This window comes from Oreochromis aureus, linkage group 16, assembly GCF_013358895.1.
Source record: "Oreochromis aureus strain Israel breed Guangdong linkage group 16, ZZ_aureus, whole genome shotgun sequence".
In the NCBI taxonomy this organism is placed as follows: domain Eukaryota; kingdom Metazoa; phylum Chordata; class Actinopteri; order Cichliformes; family Cichlidae; genus Oreochromis; species Oreochromis aureus.
In genome coordinates, this window is record NC_052957.1 from 31,614,046 (window position 1) to 31,622,369 (window position 8,324).

Consider the following 8,324-nt stretch of genomic DNA (forward strand, 5'->3'; position numbering starts at 1 on the left):
ATTACTCATATGTATATCATAGTGTCTGTGTGGGACTATTTGGTCGCTACCACTGCTGGGTGTGATGCTTTACAGTTTTTCGGTAACGCAGTACCGTAACTTTTTACTATACTAAATTCAGTTTACATTACAGTTAAAATTATACTGCTACCTGCCTTTCAAAGCTAACATTCTTTAACTCTTTCCCCATAAAAATAATATTTGATGACATACCCTTAACCCTTACTAACAGTTTTTGACATGTTTATATCACTAAAGATTATTTGTGATTAGAAAACATTATGAGTTTTTCCAAGGGTAGTCACAATTAGTTTTCTAGGTAGATGGCACTGTAACATTTTTTTTCTGTAACAAAGCCTGAAATATGATTAAAAAAGCTCAGTTCTGAAAAGAGAAACAAGGTTTACACCTAGAAGGCATTCAAGAAGGAAAGAATTAAATACTTTGAGTGAAAAGCTGAATTCAGTCTTACCTGGTGAATCTTACTCATTTGTTTTTCAATTACCACGTAGAATATCTTCAGTTTCCTAGTTTTTATTAAAAAGCTATGAAATTATCAAACTACTTCAGTAAATATGTCTGTGAAGGTTCTCAGTCATCCAGGTCATCGTAGTCAAAGGAGTTTGCAAAGAAAAGCGTCTGGACTTCTTTAAGTTGCTTGAAGACGTTTCACCTCTCATCCGAGAAGCTTCTTCAGTTCTAAGGTCAAATGGCCGAGAGTCCCAGATTTAAACCCAGTGGGAGAATCCCCCAAGGAGGGACAAAGGACCCCTGGTGATCCTCTAATCACATGCGCCAAGGTGTGAAAGCGGGTGTGGGACCTAATCAGCCAGGGTTTCAGGTGAGCTCATTGTGAAACCTGGCCCCACCTTGTCATGTGAATTCCTGAGGTCAGATGGCCCAGGATGTGAGTGGGTGTTAAGGCGTCTGGGGAGGGAACTCAAAACTGGATTATAGATGGCAGACAGTTGGTGTCGTAAACCACCGCCTCTGTTCAAAGATGGTCGTTCACAGTGGACATAGATGGCCTCTTTCACTCCTCTTTCAAACCATCTGTCCTCTCTGTCCAATATGTGAACATTGGCATCCTTGAAAGAGTGACCTTTATCCTTAAGATGCAGATGGACTGCTGAGTCTTGTCCTGTGGAGGTGGCTCTTCTATGTTGTGCCATGCGCTTGTGAAGTGGCTGTCTGGTCTCTCCAATGTAGAGGTCTGGGCATTCCTCGCTGCACTGTACCGCATACACCACGTTGTTCAGTCTGTGTTTCGGAGTTTTGTCTTTCGGGTGAACCAGTTTGTGTCTGAGTGTGTTGCTGGGTCTGAACTCCACCGACTTCACCGACAAGGTCCAGAAACTTACCCTGGATCCAGATGAAACCATGGTGTCCTTTGATGTAGTCTCTCTCTTCACTTGCATACCCACCACGGAAGCAGTGGAGACTGTCAGAAAACGACTACAAGAAGACAGCTCCTTGGAAGACAGGACCAACTTCACACCCGATCAGATCTGCACACTGTTAGACCTCTGCCTCACCACAACATACTTCAAATACAACGAAGGCTTCTACAGACAAAAACATGGCTGTGCCATGGGCTCCCCCGTGTCACCTATTGTAGCCAACCTTTACATGGAGGAAGTGGAAAGAAAGGCTCTTGGCTCTTTTAAAGGGAGAGTACCCAGCCACTGGTACAGATATGTAGACGACACCTGGGTCAAAATCAAGACACAAGAAGTGGAATCCTTCACTCGCACATTAACGCCGTGGATAAAAACATCAAGTTCACCAGGGAAGACACAAAGGATAACTGCTTGCCTTTTCCTGGACTGCGCTGTGCACATTGAAGAGAATGGCAACCTCAACATTGAAGTTTACCGGAAGCCCACACACACAGACCAGTATCTCCTCTTTGACTCCCATCACCCTCTGGAACACAAACTTGGAGTAATTAGGACCCTACACCACCAAGCAGAACATGTTCCCTCTAAGCCTGAGGGAAAAAAGAAGGAACACACACATGTAAAGGAAGCACTGAAAACATGCGGTTATCCTAACTGGGCGTTCATAAAGTCAGCAAAAAGGCACAGAAAAGGAGATCAGACACCAGCGAGGGAGGATAAGAAAGACAGACGCAACAACGTTGTCATCCCCTATGTGGCCGGTGTATCAGAGAAACTCAGGAGAGTTTTCTCCAAGCATGACATCCCAGTGTACTTCAGACCCAGCAACACACTCAGACACAAACTGGTTCACCCGAAAGACAAAACTCCGAAACACAGACTGAACAACGTGGTGTATGCGGTACAGTGCAGCAAGGAATGCCCAGACCTCTACATTGGAGAGACCAAGCGCATGGCACAACATAGAAGAGCCACCTCCACAGGACAAGACTCAGCAGTCCATCTGCATCTTAAGGATAAAGGTCACTCTTTCGAGGATGCCAATGTTCACATTTTGGACAGAGAGGACAGATGGTTTGAAAGAGGAGTGAAAGAGGCCATCTATGTCCACTGTGAGCGACCATCTTTGAACAGAGGCGGTGGTTTACGACACCAACTGTCTGCCATCTATAATCCAGTTTTGAGTTCCTCCCAGACGCCTTAACGCCCACTCACATCCTGGGTCATCTGACCTCAGGAAATCGCATGATAAGGTGGGGCCAGGTTTCACAATGAGCTCACCCGAAACCCTGGCTGATTAGGTCCCACACCCGCTTTCACACCTTGGCGCATGTGATTAGAGGATCACCAGGGGTCCTTTGTCCCTCCTTGGGGGATACTCCCACTGGGTTTAAATCTGGGACTCTCGGCCATTTGACCTTAGAACTGAAGAAGCTTCTCGGATGAGAGGTGAAACGTCTTCAAGCAACTTAAAGAAGTCCAGACGCTTTTCTTTGCAAACTCCTTTGACTACTTCAGTAAATTTTACATATTTTTAAAATTTTATTTTTTTCCTCAGTCTATACTGCAATCATAATTAATAATCTATTACTAATCTAAATGATTATAATCATTATATTCAATAAAACTGTGTTGTGAAATAAATAGGATCGAATTTATAATTAATCTAATACATTTAGAGTCGTCAGTCTAATCATATTAATCTCTCTGTGCACTTTACATAGCAGGCCACATTCAACATATGCATTAAGTGTTACTAGTTAAATAATGCCACTCAATTACGTCATAATGACACTTTTCTCAAAGTTTAAGAGATTCTAGGAAGGAAGGAAAGATTTTTAAGGAATGGAAAAGAGGTTTGATCTGCTGCTGTTTCTAAAGACAGCCATAATTCAAAGTCAGTTTCAGCAACATAGTGGAAGTGAATATAATTATTTCTTTAAACTGAAATTTGCACTCTTGATGTTTAGATTTATTTAACTGTCATAATTCAATAATACAATTTTTATTTAAACAAAGTGATAAAAATGTGTATTTCCAGACTATTGGATGTATCAGTTGACTGGTTTAACATCTTACTGGAACAGGTTTCACCATATTTCTATAGTATGTTGACCTCACTGCTGTCATGCTTGAATATCTGAAAAGTGATGATGACTTTAACAGCATTTCTAAACCAAGGGTAAAACAGGGCATAGATTAGTGGGTTTAGACAAGAGTTAAAATAATAGACAATGACCACAATAGAGGCAGATGAATCACTGACTATGTCTTCTACAACAAGAAAGTAACAATAAAATGGACAGAAACTGGCCAGAAACACAACTACAAGAACCCCCAGAGTCCTGGCTGCTTTCAACTCAGATTTGTTTGTTTGATTCAATGAACTCTGAAGTGTGGCAGCTGTAACATGAGAGCGCATGGCACGAGCCTGAGACACAGCCACCACAAATACTCTAATATAAAGAACTATGATGATGGAAACTGGTACGATAAAAGATAAAACAAGGTCAAGTATGCCAGCAATATCACTGGTGATAAACACACACTCTCCATAACAGGAATTATACCTGCCTGGTTTAATCAGGATATTCTTTGTACAAAGAGTGCTATAGAAAGCCGAATAAAACCAACACAGACAAACACTAAGTTTGATTCTTGCCACAGTAATTCTGCTGGGGTAATGCAGAGGATCACAAATAGCCACATAGCGATCAACTGATATGAGAACTATGTTACTTATTGAAGATGTTACAACAATGTAGCCTAGATATGTATAAAGTGAACACATGGATTCACCAAATACCCAGCAGACTGTGATTCTAAAAATCTCAGCTGGAATTAACAGGAGACCAACAAGAAAGTCTGACACAGCCAGAGAGAGGAGGAGGATGTTACTGGGCGTGTGGAGCTGCCTGCAGGGATACAGAAGAGAAAATAATAGACATTATTCTTTTCAAAGTGTCTTAAGTAAGAAAATGATTCATTAATAATGAATGACACAATACAGTTTGGTTAAAATACATGAAGAATGTGTCAGATTCACTTCATTCGTCCATCAACAAATCAAATGACATAGATCATACTCTTAAAGTTTATAAAATTTAAGCTGTAGTTTAAGTCAATCTCTGCCTGAAGTGGGAGACTGAGATGATGACAAGAAGATTGAGACCAGCAGTGATCAGAGAGATGCAGGACAGCACAATGTTCAGGAGCACAGCTTTGGACCAGTGAAGTGTTGGCTTCCTGCAGGAACTGTTGAGGAGTTGTGGAAAGCAGAGCTCAGCTCCTTTCTCCATCACCAGGCAGCTACGCCTCCCACTGCTCTTTGACCAAGGCTTCTCATAGAACTAATTTATCTCTTTCTGCCTTCCCTCCACATCATTACCTCTTTTCTTTTCTATTAAATGACGAAAGAGGGCTTTCTCTCTCTGTTGCACTTCAGCTGTTTCACACTTGCTGTGTCATAGACAGTCGATTCATATTTTTGCAGTTGTTTGGCACTCATGATATGTATTATGTTTTACACTTGAAACTATCTTTGTTAAACCTTTGTGTAACATGGACACCCTCAAGGGTTTCCATAGCCAAGAAGCTTTAGTAGGCATAATGTGTAGGTGGTCCAATACTTTTGACCATGTAGAATACCACGAGAAGCTTGACCAGACATGCCCAGACACACCCCTTCCCTTTGAAGCTGCAACCATGATAGCCAAATGTGCTCAATCAGCATTCAGTAAACCTGAGCTTTAGAAGTAGGAAATTAGAGGTCACCCAGGTCTTTGTGTCTTAAAGGCATATGACCAGGATATATCCTTCAATGCGCATATTAAACTAATATGTAGGACTGCTTTCTTCCATTTGTGCAGTCTCCCTAGAAATATCCCTTTCTCAGAGGCTGAAAAACCTGAAAAATCAATTTATGCATTTTTTACTTCTAAGCTAGACTGCTATAATTCATTTTCATCGGGATATCCTTAAAACTGCCTACTACAGTACTGACAGGGACTAGAAAGAGATAGCATGTTTCTTGATTCCCTTCACTGGCTCCCTGTTAAATCCACCATCAAATTTAAAATCCTCCTCACATACAAGGTCTTGAATAATTAGGCCCCATTTATCTTAATGGCCTTATACTAATGTATCACCCCATCAGAGCACTTTGGTCTCAGAAGTGCTCTAATGGGGTGATATAGTAGTATCACCCCATTAATGGGGTGATACTACTATATCACCCCGTGGGGTGAGTGTTTAAAAACTAGAACAGGAAGCAGAACCTTCAGCTTTCAGTCCCCCTTCTGTGGAAGGGGCTCAAAGCTTGGATTCGAAAGACAGATACCTCGTCTACTTTTAAGATTAGGCTTAAAACTTTCATTTCCCATAAAGCGTATAGTTAGGGCTGTATCAGATGACTCTGAATCCTCCCTTAGTTATGCTGAAATAGATCTAGGCTGCTGGGGGACTCCCTAGTGTTTCTTCTTCAGTTATCTTTTTCACTCACTATATGTTTAAATACCTCTCTGCATTTAATTATTAGTTATAATTAATCTCTTCCACAATGTGCCTATGTCTTGTCTTCCTCCCCATTACCCCCAGCTGGTCGCAGCAGATGGCAGCCCCTACTTGAGTCTGTTTCTGCTGGAGATTTCTTAAAAGGGAGTTTTTCCTTCCCACTGTCACCAAACGGCTTGCTCAGAGGGGTCATATGATTGTTGGGGTTTTTTCAGGTTCTTTGTATTATTGTATGATCTTCACCTTACAATATAAAGCATCTCTGAGCAAATGTTGTTGTACCTAAATGTCTTCTTTTTTTGTAGTTTTTATTTATTACAGCAGCAAAATGGGGACAAAAAACATAGACAAAATTCCCCCCACACAATATTACACATAAAACTGAGGCATGTTGAGCAACCATGTGGCCATTCCTCATACTGTAATTGCCTCATTAAAAACCATTAACAGAGGAATACTCTTATCCAGCAAACCACCTGATTGGCAGCAATTTGATTAGAGAGTAAAGCAGCTGAAAATAGACATCCATGTAAGGTGATGGAAAGCTGCAGTTGTAGATGTGCTGATTCATTCAGGGGTTAGACTGCACCTAAGACAAAATCCATGCAGCTTAGAGGATAACCACAATTTCACCTGTTTGCAGATATTGATGCTGAATAGAGATAGCAAATTTCGCGCTAAGCAATAGAGTCAGAACATTGTCATGAAAGAGAAATTAGTTAGACTAACTGTTCAAAATTCATGACTTGGGTTTGGTTTTAAATCACAGATGGTAAGAGTGTGTCTAGGATCACAAAATGCTGCTCTCCCATGACTGTGTGGCCTCACACAGCTCCAACACCATCGTTAAATTTGCAAACAACACCACCAGCATTGGTTGTATTTTAGATGCTTACAGAGCAGAGGTGAAAGCCCTGACATCATGGTGTCCGGATAACAACCTGCTGCTCAACGTCAGCAAGACAAAGGAGCTCATTGTGAACTACTCTGGTAGCAGTGTTGGGGAGTATATGTACCGATATTATGTATTTACAAAATATGAGTAACTGTATTCTGTTACAGTTACCGTTTAAAAAGGTGATAATTAGAATACAGTTACTTTATTGAAATAAATGGATTACACAGCGGTCTTTGTTTCATATGTTAGGCTATCCCCTCTCAAATTTTGGTAATTCCACACATTGCTTGAAACCCAAACAAAACACAAAATAAGAGGCTCTAATGTAAGTGTCCTGTTACTGTCGGTGGCATCAGTTACACAATGGACCTGGAGCCAGCACAACAGAGCCAGCAGTGCACGGGCAGAAATGCATTTCTTACTTGGAAATTCCCACAGCATTTCACATATAAAGAAGAAAGGCATGGGTGAAATCTGACCGTTCAGTGCAAAGTGTGTTTGCCAGCAACCAAGCTGCTCTCAGCGTCAAAAGGCTCCAACCTAAAGAAACATCTGGAAGTAAATTAAAAACAACAACAACAACAACAACAAAAAAACTAACATTAGCCTACTGCAACTACCTTGTTTTAGTGTGTTCATTACCTGGGTTATGTGCCACTTCAGGATCTTCAATGTACTATTGCTGTGTGATTTATTACTATTAGTGAAGGCTACTCGCCACCGCGCAAACATTGTTAGCTGGCATTAGCTGAGGTTAGTTCATAGACTGCAGACTGTTAGAGTTGATGGATAGCATTGACAACCTGCTATCTGCAAATAATCATGCAGTTCTGAAAGCAGTCTGTGGACTAACCTCAGCTCCTATCTTCCACTCCTATCTTATGGCAGGAGGTACAGGAGCATTCACCTTCACAACAGCAGATTCAGGGACAGTTTTTACCCTCAAGCCATCAGGCTACTCAAGTGCTAAAATATTGGACAGTTTATTTTGCACTGTACACACTATACATGTATATATCACTACCTCTGCAGTACAGCTGCTACAGTATCTTTAGTAATGTATTTATTCTACTCTTTTTTTAATAAATCTTTATCAATAGAGTTTGTTATTTTTTTAAGTTAAGTTTTAAGTTTTACCTGTGTGCGATAAATAAATTCAATACGTGTTAGAAATAAAACTAGAAGGCCATTAATAGAACTGTTTTGAAAACAAAATGAAAAACAGCTTAACCCTGATTTTGATACCATCTTGTACAGTAAAATATTGAGAGCCGGTCTTTGGTTGTTGTCTGGGCATAGGCCATTTTAAGACCACTAAGATCAACAACAAATTGTTGGAATATTTAATAATTTTTCTGTAATTAGAGGCAAAGAACAGCAGTTCTCTCTGAATGTGTCATTTGATAGAATTATTTTTCTTTAAATGAAAATAGCTAGCAGAATAAATGTATTCCAAACATATGACCAAATTAAATGTCACATGAAAATGTCTATCACGGTACTTAAGCAAACCA